Source organism: Bubalus kerabau, chromosome 7, assembly GCF_029407905.1.
Source record: "Bubalus kerabau isolate K-KA32 ecotype Philippines breed swamp buffalo chromosome 7, PCC_UOA_SB_1v2, whole genome shotgun sequence".
Taxonomy (NCBI): Eukaryota; Metazoa; Chordata; class Mammalia; order Artiodactyla; family Bovidae; genus Bubalus; species Bubalus kerabau.
In genome coordinates, this window is record NC_073630.1 from 17,381,048 (window position 1) to 17,396,291 (window position 15,244).

Genomic DNA, 15,244 nt, shown 5'->3' on the forward strand with positions numbered 1-15,244 from the left:
TTAAAGTGCAGAACTGACACAATTTTTAAGTCAGTACCTATTATAACTGTCTTTACTAATCTTTGTACCCAGAAGTAACTCTTATCTTTCTTTAAATTTGAAAAAGATTAAGGAAAAGTTGATTTCATTATAAATTAGAATATTTATATTAACACATATGGTTACCATGTACAGAGATATTTGGAACTTAGATTTATACAGGATATTTCTCCACATGGAACAAAAGTGACCCACTTACATAAACTTGTTCATATCATTTATAGGGGCATTTCTAATTACTTCTAATGGAAATCAACTAGTCATTAAACTGAAAAGAAAAAATTATTGCTCTCTAGTTTTCTCTTTCAACATAATGTGTATTTTCCAAGCCCAAATGAAATGAAGACTCTAACACATTTCCCATCCCCTCTATTGCAAATGTTCTTAACAATAGGATAGTCCTTTTGGATATTACCTGCAGCTTTGGTCAGTTTCAAGACAGACGAATTTTATCAGTATAGGTGTCAAGTTCTGCTGATGTATAGAGGTTGCTCTGAAATTGACAAAAACTGTTGTCTCTAACACCAGAAGGAAAGACTTTCTCATTTCAAGATCAAATTAAGCACTGACTTTTTTTGTTTTTTTTTGCATTGAAAGAACCTCTGAGGAAAAGGGTGGACATTATATGGAGTTTAGAGCCACATATTTATAACAAAAAAGATAATAATTGATATGTACTTATCATCAAGATCACATTAGCTTCACATATCGGGTTGGCCAGAGTTCATTTGGGTTTTTCCATAAGCTATTGTACTCACTATATATACTTTCACAACAATATCAATAAGCAAATTAGAGACATAAGAGATGTGTATTCAATCCCTGGATCTGGAATATCCCCTGGAGGAGGGCATGGCAATCTACTACAGTGTTCTTGCCAGGAGAATCCTATGGACAGAGGAGCCTGGTGCATTCCAGTTCATAAGGTCGCAAAGAGTCAGACACGACTAAAGTGACTTAACACAGAGGCACACACAAGTTAAGATGTAGGTTACAAATCATATTTTATGGACAGGGAACTAAGACTCCAGCAAATAAAATGGATGCCCACATCCAAACAGTTATTAAATTGCACATCCAAGACTTAAAATCTAGAGTTCTGACCTTAAAGCTCATATTCTTTTGTGACCGAATCAGTCATCTTCATTTTTAAATTATGAGTCTAGTGGGAATCTGTCGGTTATGGTAGAAACAACATAATGGGCCAAAAATAATAAGTTTAAAAGTCAGGATTAAAAGTGAAAGCTGCTCAATCATGTCCGACTCTTTGTGACCCCTTGAACTACATATAGTTCATGGAATTCTCTAGGATAGAATACTGGAGTGGGTATCCTTTCCCTTCTCCAGGGGATCTTACCAACCCAGGGATTGAGCCCAGGTCTCCAGCATTGCAGGCAGATTCTTTACCAGCTGAGCCACAAGGGAAGCCCAGGAACACTGGAGTGGGTAGCCTATCCCTTTTCCAGGGGATCTTCCTGACAGAGGAATCGAATCTGGGTCTCCTCCATGGCAGGTGGATTCTTTACCAAATGAGCTATCAGGGAAGCCCAAATGTAAGGATCATCGAAGTTCAAATGGATGACAAAGAATCAAGATTGTAGGCAACCCTCTTCTCACATGGAGAAATTAGAAATTACTCAGGGACATAATAGCAACACTTTTTATTTGTATAGACTTTGCACTTTCCAAGGTATCTTACGTACACCATCCCATTTATCTTGCACATAGGAGCAATTCAATAAAAGTTACTTGAATAAAACTTTTTAATGGAAAACTACCACAAGAAAACTGAAAATCCAAGGCCTCAGATATTATACCATTCTGGAGGAAAAAAACATTGGCCATTTTATATATAAATTAGTTTGCATAAATCCTTATTTATCAACTTAGCAGAGTGGTTTCCTTTGCTGACTGTGTCTGCACACTGCTTCCATGCATTAGCATTTCCTGGTTTTCAAAGAAGACATTTAGTGAGCCTCAAAAATTAGGATTTAACCAAATGTGTCTATTCACTTTTTTCTTTTCTCTTTCAAACTAGTGAATGACCCAGATGGGCCAAGAAAAGGTATAATAATATCTCATAAGAAATTGAAAGTACTGACTGCATTTTGAACTATACCACATCTGATATTGTGGTATGTTAAATATTGAAGAATACAGAACTAGAAATAATTATAGGTTGTTTTTTACTTTAATTAGGAAACTATACACTGCACAGTTTCAGCCCACTTGTAAGTTTTAACCTAAAATATTTTCAAGTGTGCTACTAACAAAGAATCACTTTTAGCTCACCCTAGGTTTCCCTGGTAGCTAAGCTGGTAAAAAATCCACCTGCAACATTTCACCCCAAAACAATGAATTTCACCTTTTTCTCAAGTGCACATGGAACATTCTCCAGATAAATCACATCCTGGGCCATAAATCTAGCCTTGGTAAATTAAAAAACTTGAAATCATTTCAAGGATCTTTTCTGATCACAATGTGGTAAGGTTAGATGTCAACTACAGGAATAAAACTATTAAAAATGCAAACATATGGAGGCTAAACCACACGCTTCTGAATAACCAACAAATTACAGAAGAAATCAAAAAATAAATCAAAATATGCATAGAAATGAATGAAAATGAAAACACGACACCCAAAACCTATGGGAGTCAGTGAAAGCAGTGCTAAGGGGTTCATAGCAACACAAGCTTACCTCAAAAAACAAGAGAAAAATCAAATAAATAACCTAACTTTACACCTAAAGCAACTAGAAAAAGAAATGAAGAACCCCAGGGTTAGTAGAAGGGAAGAAATCATAAAAATTAGGGCAGAAATAAATGAAAAAGAAACAAAGGAGACTATAGCAAAAATCAACAAAACTAAAGGGTGGTTATTTGAGAAGATAAATAAAATAGACAAACCATTAGCCGGACACATCAAGAAAAAAAGGGAGAAGAATAAAATCAACAAAATTAGAAATGAAAATGGAGAAATCACAACAGAAAACACAGAAATACAAAGGATCATAAGAGACTACTATCACCAACAATATGCCTGTAAAATGGACAACTTGGAAAAAATGGACAAATTCTTAGAAAAGTATAATCTTCCAAAACTGAACCAGGAAGAAACACAAAATCTTAACAGACCCATCACAAGCATGGAAATCAAAACTGTAATCAAAATCTTCCAACAAACAAAAGCCCAGGACCAGATGGCTTCACAGATGAATTCTACCAAAAATTTAGAGAAGAGCTAACACCTATCCTAATAAAACTCTTCCAGAAAATTGCAGAGGAAGGTGAACTTGCAAACTCATTCTATGAGGCCATCATCACCCTAATACCAAAACCGGACAACGAAGCCACAAAAAAAGAAAACTACAAGCCAATATCACTGATGAACATAGATGCAGAAATCCTTAACAAAATTCTGGCAAACGGAATCCAACAATGTATTAAAAAGATCATACATTATGACCAAGCGGGCTTTATCCCAGGGATGCAAGGATTCTTCAGTATTTGCATATCAATCAACGTGGTACACCACATTAACAAATTGGAAGATAAAAACCACATGACTATCTCAATAGATGCAGAGAAAGCCTTTGACAAAATTCAACATCCATTTATGATAAAATCCCTCCAGAAAGCAGGCATAGAAGAAATATACCTCAACATAATAAAAGCCATATGTGATGAAACCATAGGAAACATTCTCCTCAATGGTGAAAAATTGAAAGCATTTCTCCTAAAGTCAGGAACAAGACAAGGGTACCAACTCTCACCACTACTATTCAACATAGTTTTGGAAGTTTTAGCCACAGCAATCAGAGAAGAAAAAGAAATAAAAGGAATCCAGATTGGAAAAGAAGAAGTAAAACTCTCACTGTTTGCAGATGACATGATCCTCTACATAGAAAACCCTAAAGACACCACCAGAAAATTACTAGAGCTAATCAAATGTAATATAGTAAAGTTGCAGGATATAAAATTAACACACAGAAATCCCTTGCATTCCTATACACTAACAATGAGAAAACAGAAATTAAGGAAACAATTTCATTCACCATTGCAATGAAAAGAATAAAATACTTAGGAATAAATCTACCTGAAGAAACAAAAGATCTTTGTATAGAAAACTATACAACACTGAGGAAAGAAATCAAAGATGACACAAAAGATGGAGAAATATACCATGTTCATGGATTGGAAGAATCAATATAGTGAAAATGAGTATACTACCCAAAGCAATCTATAGATTCAATGCAACCCCTATCAAGCTACCAATGGTATTTTTCAGAGTACTAGAACAAATAATTTCACAATTTGCATGGAAATACAAAAAACCTAGAATAGCCAAAGCAATCTTGAGAAAGAAGAATGGAACTGGAGGAATCAACGTGCCTGAATTCAGACTATACAAAGCTACAGTCATTAAGACAGTATGGTACTGGCACAAAGACAGAAATATTGATCAATGGAACAAAATTGAAAGACCCGAGATAAATCCATGCACCTATGGACACCTTATCTTTGACAAAGGAGGCAAGAATATACAATGGAGATAAGACAATTACTTTAACAAGTCGTTCTGGGAAAACTGGTCAACCACTTGTAAAAGAACGAAACTAGAACACTTTCTAACACCATATGCAAAAATAAACTCAAAATGGATTAAAGATCTAAATGTAAGACCAGAAACTATAAAACTCCTAGAGGAGAACACAGGCAAAACACTCTCTGACATAAATCACAGCAGGATCTTCTATGACCCACCTCCCAGAGTAATGGAAATAAAAGCAAAAATAAACAAATGGGACCTAATTAGACTTAAAACCTTTTGCACAATGAAGGAAACTATAAGCAAGATAAAAGACAGCTTTCACAATGGGAGAAAATAATAGCAAACAAAGCAACTGACAAAGAATTAATCTCAAAAATATACAAGCAGCTCTTGCATCTCAATTCCAGAAAAAAAAAATGACCCAATGAAAAAAATGGGCCAAAGAACTAAACAGACATTTCTACAAAGAAGACATACAGATGGCTAACAAACACATACAAAAGATGCTCAACATCATTCATTATCAGAGAAATGTAAATTAAAAGCACAATGAGGTACCATCTCAAGCTGGTCAGAATGGTGGCTATCAAAAATCTACAAACAATAAATGCTGGAGAGGGTGCAGAGAAAAGGGAACCCTCTTACACTGTTGGTGCGAATGCAAACTAGTACAGCCACTATGGAAAACGGTGTGGAGATTGTTAAAAAACTGGAAATAGAACTCCCATATGACCCAGCAATCCCATTGCTGGGCATACACACCGAGGAAACCAGAATTGAAAGAGACACGTGTACCCCAATCTTCATTGCAGCACTGTTTACAATAGTTAGGATATGGAAGCAACCTAGATGTCCATTGGCAGACAAATGGATAAGAAAGCTGTGGTACATATACACAATGGAATATTACTCAGCTATTAAAAAGAATGCATTTAAATCAGTTCTAATGAGGTGGATGAAACTGGAGCCTATTATACAGAGTGAAGAAAGTCAGAAAGAAAAACAACAATACAGTATATTAATGCATATATATGAAATTTAAAAAGATGTTAATGATGAACCTATATGGGAGAAAGCAAAAGAGACACAGATGTAAAGAACAGACTTTTGGACTCTGTGGGAGAAGGTGAGGGTGGGATGATTTGAATCATATATTAATATGAAACATATGATTTGAAACATATACCATTGAAACATATATATTCAGTTCAGTTCAGTTCAGTCACTCAGTCATGTCCGACTCTTTGCGACCCCATGAATCACAGCACGCCAGTCCTCCCTGTCCATTACCAGCTCCCGGAGTTTACCCAAACTGATGTCCAGTGAGTCGGTGATGCCATCCAGCCATCTCATCCTCTGTTGTCCCCTTCTCCTCCTGCCCCCAATCCCTCCCAGCATCAGGGTCTTTTCTAATGAGTCAACTCTTCACATGAGGTGGTCAAAGTATTGGAATTTCAGCTTTAGCATCAGTCCTTCCAATGAACACCCAGGACTGATCTCCGTTAGGATCGACTGGTTGAATCTCCTTGCAGTCCAAGGGACTCTCACGAGTCTTCTCCAGCACCACAGTTCAAAAGAATCAATTCTTCGGCACTCAGCTTTCTTTATAGTCCAACTCTCACATCCATACATGACCACTGGAAAAACCATAGCCTTCACTAGACAGACCTTTGTAATGTCTCTGCTTTTTAATATGCTATCTAGGTTGGTCATCTATATTACCATATGTAAAACAGATCGCCAGTGCAGGTTTGATGCGTGAGACTGGGCCCTCAGGGCTGGTGCACTGGGATGACCCTGATTGATGGAATGGGGAGGGTGGTGGGAGGGGGGTTCAGGATGGAGAACACATGTACACCCATGGCTGATTCATGTCAATGTATGGCAAAAACCACTACAATTAATTAGCCTCCAATTAAAAAAAAAAAAAATCCACCTGTAATGTGGGTCACCTGGGTTTGAACCCTGGGTTGGGAAGATCCTCTGGAGGAGGGCATGGCAACCCACTCCAGTAGTCTTGTCTGTAGAATCCCCATTGACAGAGGAGCCTGGTGGGCTACAGTCCATGGGGTCACAGGGAGGCAGACACGACTGAATGACTAATCACAACACAGCACAGGTTTAAAATAGAGACATTATTTATATATAGGATAACCTTAATTTGATTAAATGATATAAATATTGGGCACTAAATGACAACAGTATTGAGAACAAGTACAACAAGAAATATATATTTATACTTATTTTGAAATATAAACACATATTGATATATGTAATATAAGGCATTTATGAGAGATTATATTCATTAAATCTATGCTTATTCCACTAACTTTGTATTATTAATGAGCTTTAAGAAAGACCCTTGTTTATTCAACAGTCATTCATCTGGGGTATATTTAATGAACACTCTGAGCCATGCTGGATCCTGGAGGCTACACTCATGTGGAAATCACTAAAGGTTTCCTAGGGGTGTAAACAAATTGTAAGGCTTAATGTGGTAAATGTAAACTCAAGGTACAAAAGGCACACAGGTGACACAAATAATAGTTAATATTCTCCACACACTCATTACTCCCTCAACCATTTGATTCACTTACTATTTAAAGACTAAAACCTATGAACAATATAATTATAACAATATTAAGGAAAGTTTAGAAAGTATACCAAAGGAAAAAAATCATAATACAGAAACTACTTTCATCTTACATGTTTTGCCCCAGTCTTTCTAAAGATATGTATTTTATTGTGACCTACATTTTTATATACTCCCTCATAAGCATTTTCAGATAATCCCATGGATGGCATCACTGACTCGATAGACATGAGTCTGAGTGAACTCCGGGAGTTGGTGATGGACAGGGAGGCCTGGCGTGCTGCGATTCATGGGGTCGTAAAGAGTCGGACACGACTGAGTGACTGAACTGAACTGAACTGATGTACATTTTTTCCTACTATTTATTATAATCTCAAATTTATTATTTTCTTACCTCAAATCAGAAATATATTACAGTAGTTATTTTGGCAGAAAGAAAGATCATTCAGGGAGTCATAAGGACAAGAGTGGGTGCAGGTGTCCAGTCAGTTGTGTCCAACTCTTTGTGATCCCATGGACTATAGCCCACCAGGACAAGAGTAGCTGCATTTAAAACACAGTTTCTGCTGACTCTTGACAAGCATTACATAAGAAGAAAAGCATTCTGTCTTCTCTAAAGCTATCAAATGAGATGCTATTTGTCAAAATGCTCTAAAAATTTAAATGTATATATAGGTGTGAGCTAATACTATCATTTATTGTAGGATTTTTTTTCTCCAAAGATTGGTTGTAGCTCAAACTTTGAGCCAGTCTCTACATATTCGCAATTTTAAAAAATCTGTGGAAAATCCCTGTTACAATGCTTTATTTCTTCCACAATATTTTCTGATTGGGAAATATATCTTTTTGGGGGATCACGTATTATTATTACCAAGTTCAGATTTTACATTTAAATACTTTATTTTGGAGTTTATTTATATGAAGTGAAATGTAAAACTTCATGAAAACTCAGGTAGGGCAAAACACAGAGAAATGCTACTTTAATTGCTGATACCTTTCTTTTACTGACATAAATCTATTTTTCTTTTTCAAATAAAAATAAGCACTTCTCTATGCTTAGAGAAGGAAAAATGCAAGTTTACAGCATTCTTTATTGGTAGAGTGCTTTGCTAACAAAATCTCATTCCCCTGATGGAAATAGAGGAAGAAATTAGTTTATCAAGGATGAAATGAGGTGAAATGAGCTTAAGTGAGGAAAATATTTTCAAACATACAGTTTCAAAACATATTTCTTATTCTAAGTCAAATCCCATTCATTATGTTATTTTCAACTTTTCAGTTCAGTTCAGTGCAGTCGCTCAGTTGTGTCCGACTCTTTGCAACCCCATGAACTGCAGCACACCAGGCCTCCCTGTCCATCACCAACTCCCAAAGTGCACCCAAACCCATGTCTATCGAGTCGGTGATCCCATCCAACCACCTCATCCTCTGTTGTCCCCTTCTCCTCCTGCCCTCAATCTTTCCCAGCATCAGGGTCTTTTCCAATGAGTCAGCTCTTTGTATCAGGTGGCCAAAGTATTGGAGTTTCAGCTTCAACATCAGTCCTTCCAATGAACACCCAGGACTGATCTCCGTTAGGATGGACTGGTTGGATCTCCTTGCAATCCAGGGGACTCTCAAGAGTCTGCTCCAACACCACAGTTTAAAAGCATCAATTCTTCGGCGCTCAGCTTTCTTTATAGTCCAACTCTCACATCCATACATGACCACTGGAAAAACCATAGCCTTGACTAGACAAACAACAAATGGCAAAGTAATGTCTCTGCTTTTTAATATGCTGTCTGGGTTCGTCATAACTTTCCTTCCAAGGAGTAAGTGTCTTTTAATTTCATGGCTGCAATCACCATCTGCAGTGATTTTGGAGCCCAGAAAAATAAAGTCTGACACTGTTTCTCCATCTATTTGCCATGAAGTGATAGGACCGGAAGCCATGATCTTAGTTTTCTGAATGTTGAGCTTTAAGCCAACTTTTTCATTCTCCTCTTTCACTTTCATCAAGAGGCTGTTTAGTTCTTCTTCCCTTTCTGCCATAAAGGTGGTGTCATCTGCATATCTAAACTTTTAAAAAAACACAAATTCCAGTCAATCTCAAGAGTTCAAGGTGGGAGGTATATTCTGGATATAATTTGTTGCTGTCAGTTGCCAAGTCGTGTCCAACTCTGTAATCCCATGGACTGTAGCATGCCAGGTCTCCCTGTCCCTCACCATCTCCCAGAGTTTGCCCATTGGACATTGTCATGTCCATTGAATCAGCCATCCCATTCAACCATCTTATCTGGATATAATGGATGGAGATTAAAAAGTCAGATTGATACTGTTAGGCAACTGAGGATCTGGTCAGTGTCCTTTATAGGAATGTTTTGAAGGCCAACAAACCCCTCGACTGCTGTCTTCCCTTTATATTAATAAATGAATCTCACTGTTATGAATAAAGGCTGGATGTGGCTTTCAGCTTCCTTGTGGTTAATTGAGTGTTCCCAGGTCCTGCTTCTGCACAAGTAACCTCTGTGGGAAACCCCCATGATCTCAGGGAGTGGTGGCAAGGGCAGGTGGCCGGCCAGTTCTCTTCTCTAGAAACCTCACTCCCAGGCACTAGTTTATGCAATCAATGAGGAAGGCCAGTTCAACAGACGCATTCATACAACGGATTCATTTAACTACTGACATTGATCTGAGCCAGAGGAGTGAAGAGGTGGAGAGATGGAGAGAGGAGCGCAGCAGTCAATCACAGGAAGCCTAAACTCCTTCAAGTGTAAAGAGACTAAACACATTCCACACACTCCGTGTCCTCACTCATAGACAACTTTGCCTAAGCCGTTAAAGTGAGTTTACAGTGGTGTCCAGTTAGAAGCTGGGATTTGTGTGCACATATGGAAGTTGAAGACGCTAGGGAGGAAAAAGCAGGACTGAAAGGACAATCGTTCACTGTGATTAACATGACCAGACAGGGCTGTGTTTCAAAAAGGTTAACTGGCTACCTCCCAGGCCATTAAGTGCAGCCCTGGATGTCAGAAAGCAGAATGCACATGAGGATGAATCCCTCCATCTTTCGAATATTTAATACACCTTTAGTGTCTGACTCATTAGTAACTGGAGCACTTTAGTCTGTGAAGCCAGTTGACCTGGAGACAATATAAATGATATAAAATTTGGAGGTTTAGTTTGCTTTTGGAGCAACTAATCCCTTAACTCCTAGTTCACAGAAGTGCAGTAATATTTTCTTTTTAATAGAAAATAAATTTAATTTCCATTATGGTTTCATTCTTAGCACTTTGTTATGCCACACGGAATATTACTGAGAGGCTCTCCAGTTTCAAAGGAGTCAAGAGCCTCTACAATCCTCTTCCTATCCATTCAGTGTCCTCCCAGACAATACATTTCATAAGGACAGGGACTATAAATGTTTTGCTCACTATGATAGCCCTAGTACTTATAGGCCAATAACTGGCTCACAGCAAGTCCTAAACAAATAAGTTGGTTAATGAATAGTTGAGTTCCCAAGAAACTATGTCTTTCATAGCCACCTTAGTGTTTTTTCCTAATTTTCTACACTTGTTTCCTTGGTTCATGTTTCTATGGATTACTTTTGATTTGCCATAGAAATAATAAAATGAGTACCCTTGATCCTAGGTTCCTCAGCTGGATAAACAACAAGTTGCTCTTATTTTGATTAAAGAGAGCCATTATATGTTTTTCCTCAAGCTATTAGTCTGCGAGGAACTTGTAATTTATTAGCCCTATCAAAACTTTCCCTTTAATGAAATGAATAGGAAATTAATGCAGTCAGGCAGAAAGTTCTTTTCACTAATAGTATTTAGCACTTTCTGCTTTGAAATACTAGAGAGTAATTTTCATGTACTGGTTATTTAAGGATGGAAAATTCAGTCCCACTGATATCACCTTGAATGGGTTTACATACAAGTATGGTATATTCTTTTCCTTGGGCAAGCTAAGTGCTATAACATGCAAACATAAATTTTCCAGCTTTTTAATATTAATAGCTATTACAAATAGAACTGAATGACTATTAGCAAATAAATTCCCAGGAAAATGGTGTTTCCTATATGTTAATAATTACTTGTAGAATTTGGGTAATTTGTGTTAGAGATAAAACACCTTATTCACGGACATTAAAAGAGATGTGATTTTAATTCTGCTTGACACAAAGGGACAAATTAACCTACTTAGTTTAGTTCTTGGAAAGTGCTTTGTGTTTGAAATACTAAAATACATGACAGTACAATTAGATTTTACTTCTTAAAGATATATATGTAGCTAGTCCTCTATTCTATATGTGCCTGTGTCCTTTAAAAGAACTAGCTTGAGGCAAATTTCATTGGTTCAGGATTGTTAGAACCAGATTATTATATAGGGCTTTTATTGTCAGCAACCATTCTATAAATACAGTATTTACATATAATTTTACTATTTTAGACAAGTCGAAAGGAGTTTGCTTTCTATCTATCTATCTATCTAGTCTAACTATCCCCACTTGCAACATACTTTTTGTTACTGGTTATCTTAATGAACTCTGTCATAGCTGAACGGTTATTTCCAGCCAATCAAATATTAATATCAATACATACTAAAGATTGTAGAAATCTCAATCACTGTTGTTTAATAACTTCTTTGACTCTTGTTAATACATACATATATATCTGAAATAAAATAATTTTGAGGAGCAATAGCTTCTAAAACACCAACCTATAACTTGTACAAATATTAAAAAGGAAAATCAGAATCCTAGGAACATGATTAAAACCAAGGACTCTTTTGTCTATTACAATTCCCTTTTCAGGATTCAGCTTTGAGGCAGTTTTGAATTTCACATCTGATACCGCCTTTGAAAATATTCTCACAGTGATGAATGACCTCTTCCACATAAAACAGTTTTTGAAATATATGTATGTTTAACAAAGCTCCTTTCCTCTTATGTTGGAAATGTTGAAATGTTTATTTCTTGATTGGAAGCCTGTGGTGATGCAGCCATAGATAAACGTTACAGTAAGAGGAAATAGGAAATCTATCTCCTTCAGTTAAAAAAAAAAGTCATGAAAAAAAAAAACCTACATATGAATCCTACTCTTCTGTTGACAAATTAGGTTCCTAAGAACTGGTCTTTTTTTTTTTAATTCAAAAACTATGGTTCATTAGGTTGAAGTATAATCATATTTTCAAATTCTTACCATGGTGGTGTATTCAAACTTCATCACTAATTTTGACACAGGTTAATGAGCATTTATGCTTGATCTTCTACTGACATGTAATATTTCCTAGCTTGGTTGGTTGTTATATTACAGTGGATTTGATTCAACCCTGTTCACCTACTAAAAACTTGGGATCAGAAACTTTGTTAGACATGTAACAAAAATAATTTTCACATAAAAATGTTTTTGACTTATACATAATTGCAAACAGTTATATGACATAATTACATGACAGCCCCTAAAGTTCACCACAGTCTTGACTGCCTGTGAACAACCCTCAGTATACAGGCATCAGCATTTTTACCATTATTAACAATGAAAGTAGATATTTTCATTATATTAAATGCTTGATAAAATCATCCCTCCATAACTTTCTTTTAGGGTAAAGCATAAATTTCAGCCCAGATTATTTTATATATTATAGAGTTATAAAATATTACCAAATCATTAAAACTTCCAGCTTGCCAAGACTCCACACATCTCCTATTCCTGGTTTTTCAAGTGATGTTTTGCAGGATTCTAACTGGTTTTACATTCTTTCTTCATAAAAAATTCTTTTGACCTTTATTAATATTCCCCAAATGTATTCCACATCTTAACTTCCTATTGTGGAAAAAAAGTTTAAGTCATATGTCTTCCATTATCTTCAAATCTGTAATTATTGGATAATACATCTAACTTTTCTCTTTCTGAACATTAATAGGTTGGCATTCACTTAGAGTCTCATTATAACGCATTGTCTGTTAGAGTCACTTGACATAACTCTTCTCTCAATGCAATAAATTCAGTTTATTTTTCTAATATTGGTTGGCTGCCATCAGGACACAAACCTTCTGAAAGTTACTGAAAAACAAAAGTGAAATGAAATAAAAACTTCAGAAAATGTATTAAGAAACACTAAAATAATAGAATAGAAACCATATTATTTACATGTTTTTATTTTATTTCTGCTCTTTTTACTTGAAGAATATGCAAAACCACCTAGCTGACTCTTTAAAAAAGCATAAAATAGCATGCCTGCCCCTGGAGAAGGAAATGGCAACCCACTCCAGTATTCTTGCCTGGAGAATCCCAGGGACAGAGGAGCCTGGTGGGCTGCCATCTATGGGGTCGCAGAGTTGGACACGACTGAAGTGACTAAGCAGCAGCAGCAGCCCCTACTCCTCTAAATTCTTTATTATAGTTTGACACTGAACACTGCTTCCATCCTATCCAATTTCATTTTGCTTATATTCAGTGGAAAATTTTCACTAGTATCCTTAGGGGGCAGGAGGAGGAGGGGATGACAGAGGATGAGATGGCTGGATGGCATCACTGACTCGATGGATGTGAGTCTGAGTGAACTCCGAGAGTTGGTGATGGACAGGGAGGCCTGGCATGCTGCGATTCATGGGGTCACAAAGAATCGGACACGACTGAGAGACTGAACTGAACTGAACTGATTCTTAACATAACAAAGCAATTTTAATTTCAAACCTATGGCATTTTCTTCTCTTTCACCTCAGCCCCTAATTACCACTTCATATCAACCTAACAGGAACTTCAAATTAATGTCATTAATCAATCACCACTATCTAATATCACTAAGAATCCTGAAATTTTATTTCCTACAGGTTTTATAATACATAATTTTATCCTAAATCCATTCGCAAGATTAACAGTAAAGCCAAGACTTCTGTTCTTGAAATCCCACTGAAATTTTCTATAAAATAATAAACATTCAGTGTATGATAATATAAGAAGCCACTCCCCAGTTGTCAGATCCTGGAAAAGGTTCACCATTCTTTCTTCTACACTAGGGTCTACATTGTGCCTTTCTACACCAGGGCTTCTTCCCCTTTTTTACTGCAAACACAATTCCTCTCTGAGCACATTTCCCCACTATTCAGTTCTAAATATAGCACAAAATAAACTGAAAACTTTAAGCATTTCTTTAACCTTCTGTCTTTAAATCCCCAGTTGTTCCTTTTGGGCACCTCTCACTTCCTCCTGACCCCGTGTCTGTGGCAAATATATATAAAGGACGTATACATATGTTACATGAATCACATCTTTGTGGACCTAACTTCTTTAATAGTACCCTCAAAAAAACTAACAGGAATCATAATCATGACCAGAGCGCTGAATAATTTAGGAGTATTTCATTACTGATTTCATCTATTATTTGAAGAAGAGTAGAAAAAAGTTTTTAATGGGAGGAAAACGCATATTAATTCAAGTCTACACACAGATTAACAAAATCAAGCTGTAGTTTCAAAAGAGATGCTAACATAATAGAACAGTGAATGAAAAGTTAACCTTTGTGCCAAAATTTTAAAAAATGTATTTTGCAAAGATATTATATAGGCATATATATGTGTAATACCCTCACTTACGTGAGTCATTGACTAATATCTTTGCTTCATGATGTCATATATTTCAGTTTAAGTTTGGGGGTCCATTTTATAATTCTGATGATCTTTTCTTATGATATTATTTAATTTTCAATTTTTCACAACTACTTTCAATAAAAGATTTTTTTATTTATGAATTATTCAAACTCAACAGTATAGAGCTCAGAATCTTAGCTTATTTATTCAAATATTCCTGATAGTCTCTTTTCAAAAAAAAATGAAAATAACTATGCTAAATAGGGCAGGGACTCACAGAGAAAAATCGACAAATATTCACTTCTTGATTTCAGAATTTTGCTCCCCTGCTTCAGTAGGTCCATTATTAGAACTTGATTTTAATTATTCATTAACAAAGAACAACTTATTGTAATTTATTGATTAAGAACAGTAGCAAATGAACAACTTAAGGCCCCCAAAGTGTTACCACCCTGGTACAGGTCAATAGAACTAGGCAAACAAGA

The 15,244-nt window shown here is 36.2% G+C and overlaps 1 protein-coding gene and 1 long non-coding RNA gene across 6 annotated transcripts in view; both read right to left on the bottom strand.

Annotated features, from left to right (window-relative positions):
* UNC5C (unc-5 netrin receptor C) overlaps positions 1 to 15,244 on the bottom strand; it is a 436,417-nt gene that overhangs the window by 372,498 nt on the left and 48,675 nt on the right. The gene's annotated exons all lie outside the window — the stretch shown is intronic.
* LOC129657491 (uncharacterized) overlaps positions 1 to 15,244 on the bottom strand; it is a 43,611-nt gene that overhangs the window by 689 nt on the left and 27,678 nt on the right. The window contains exon 3 of the long non-coding RNA XR_008716761.1: positions 455 to 532. This is a non-coding gene — a long non-coding RNA (uncharacterized LOC129657491). The remainder of the gene's footprint in view (positions 1 to 454; positions 533 to 15,244) is intronic.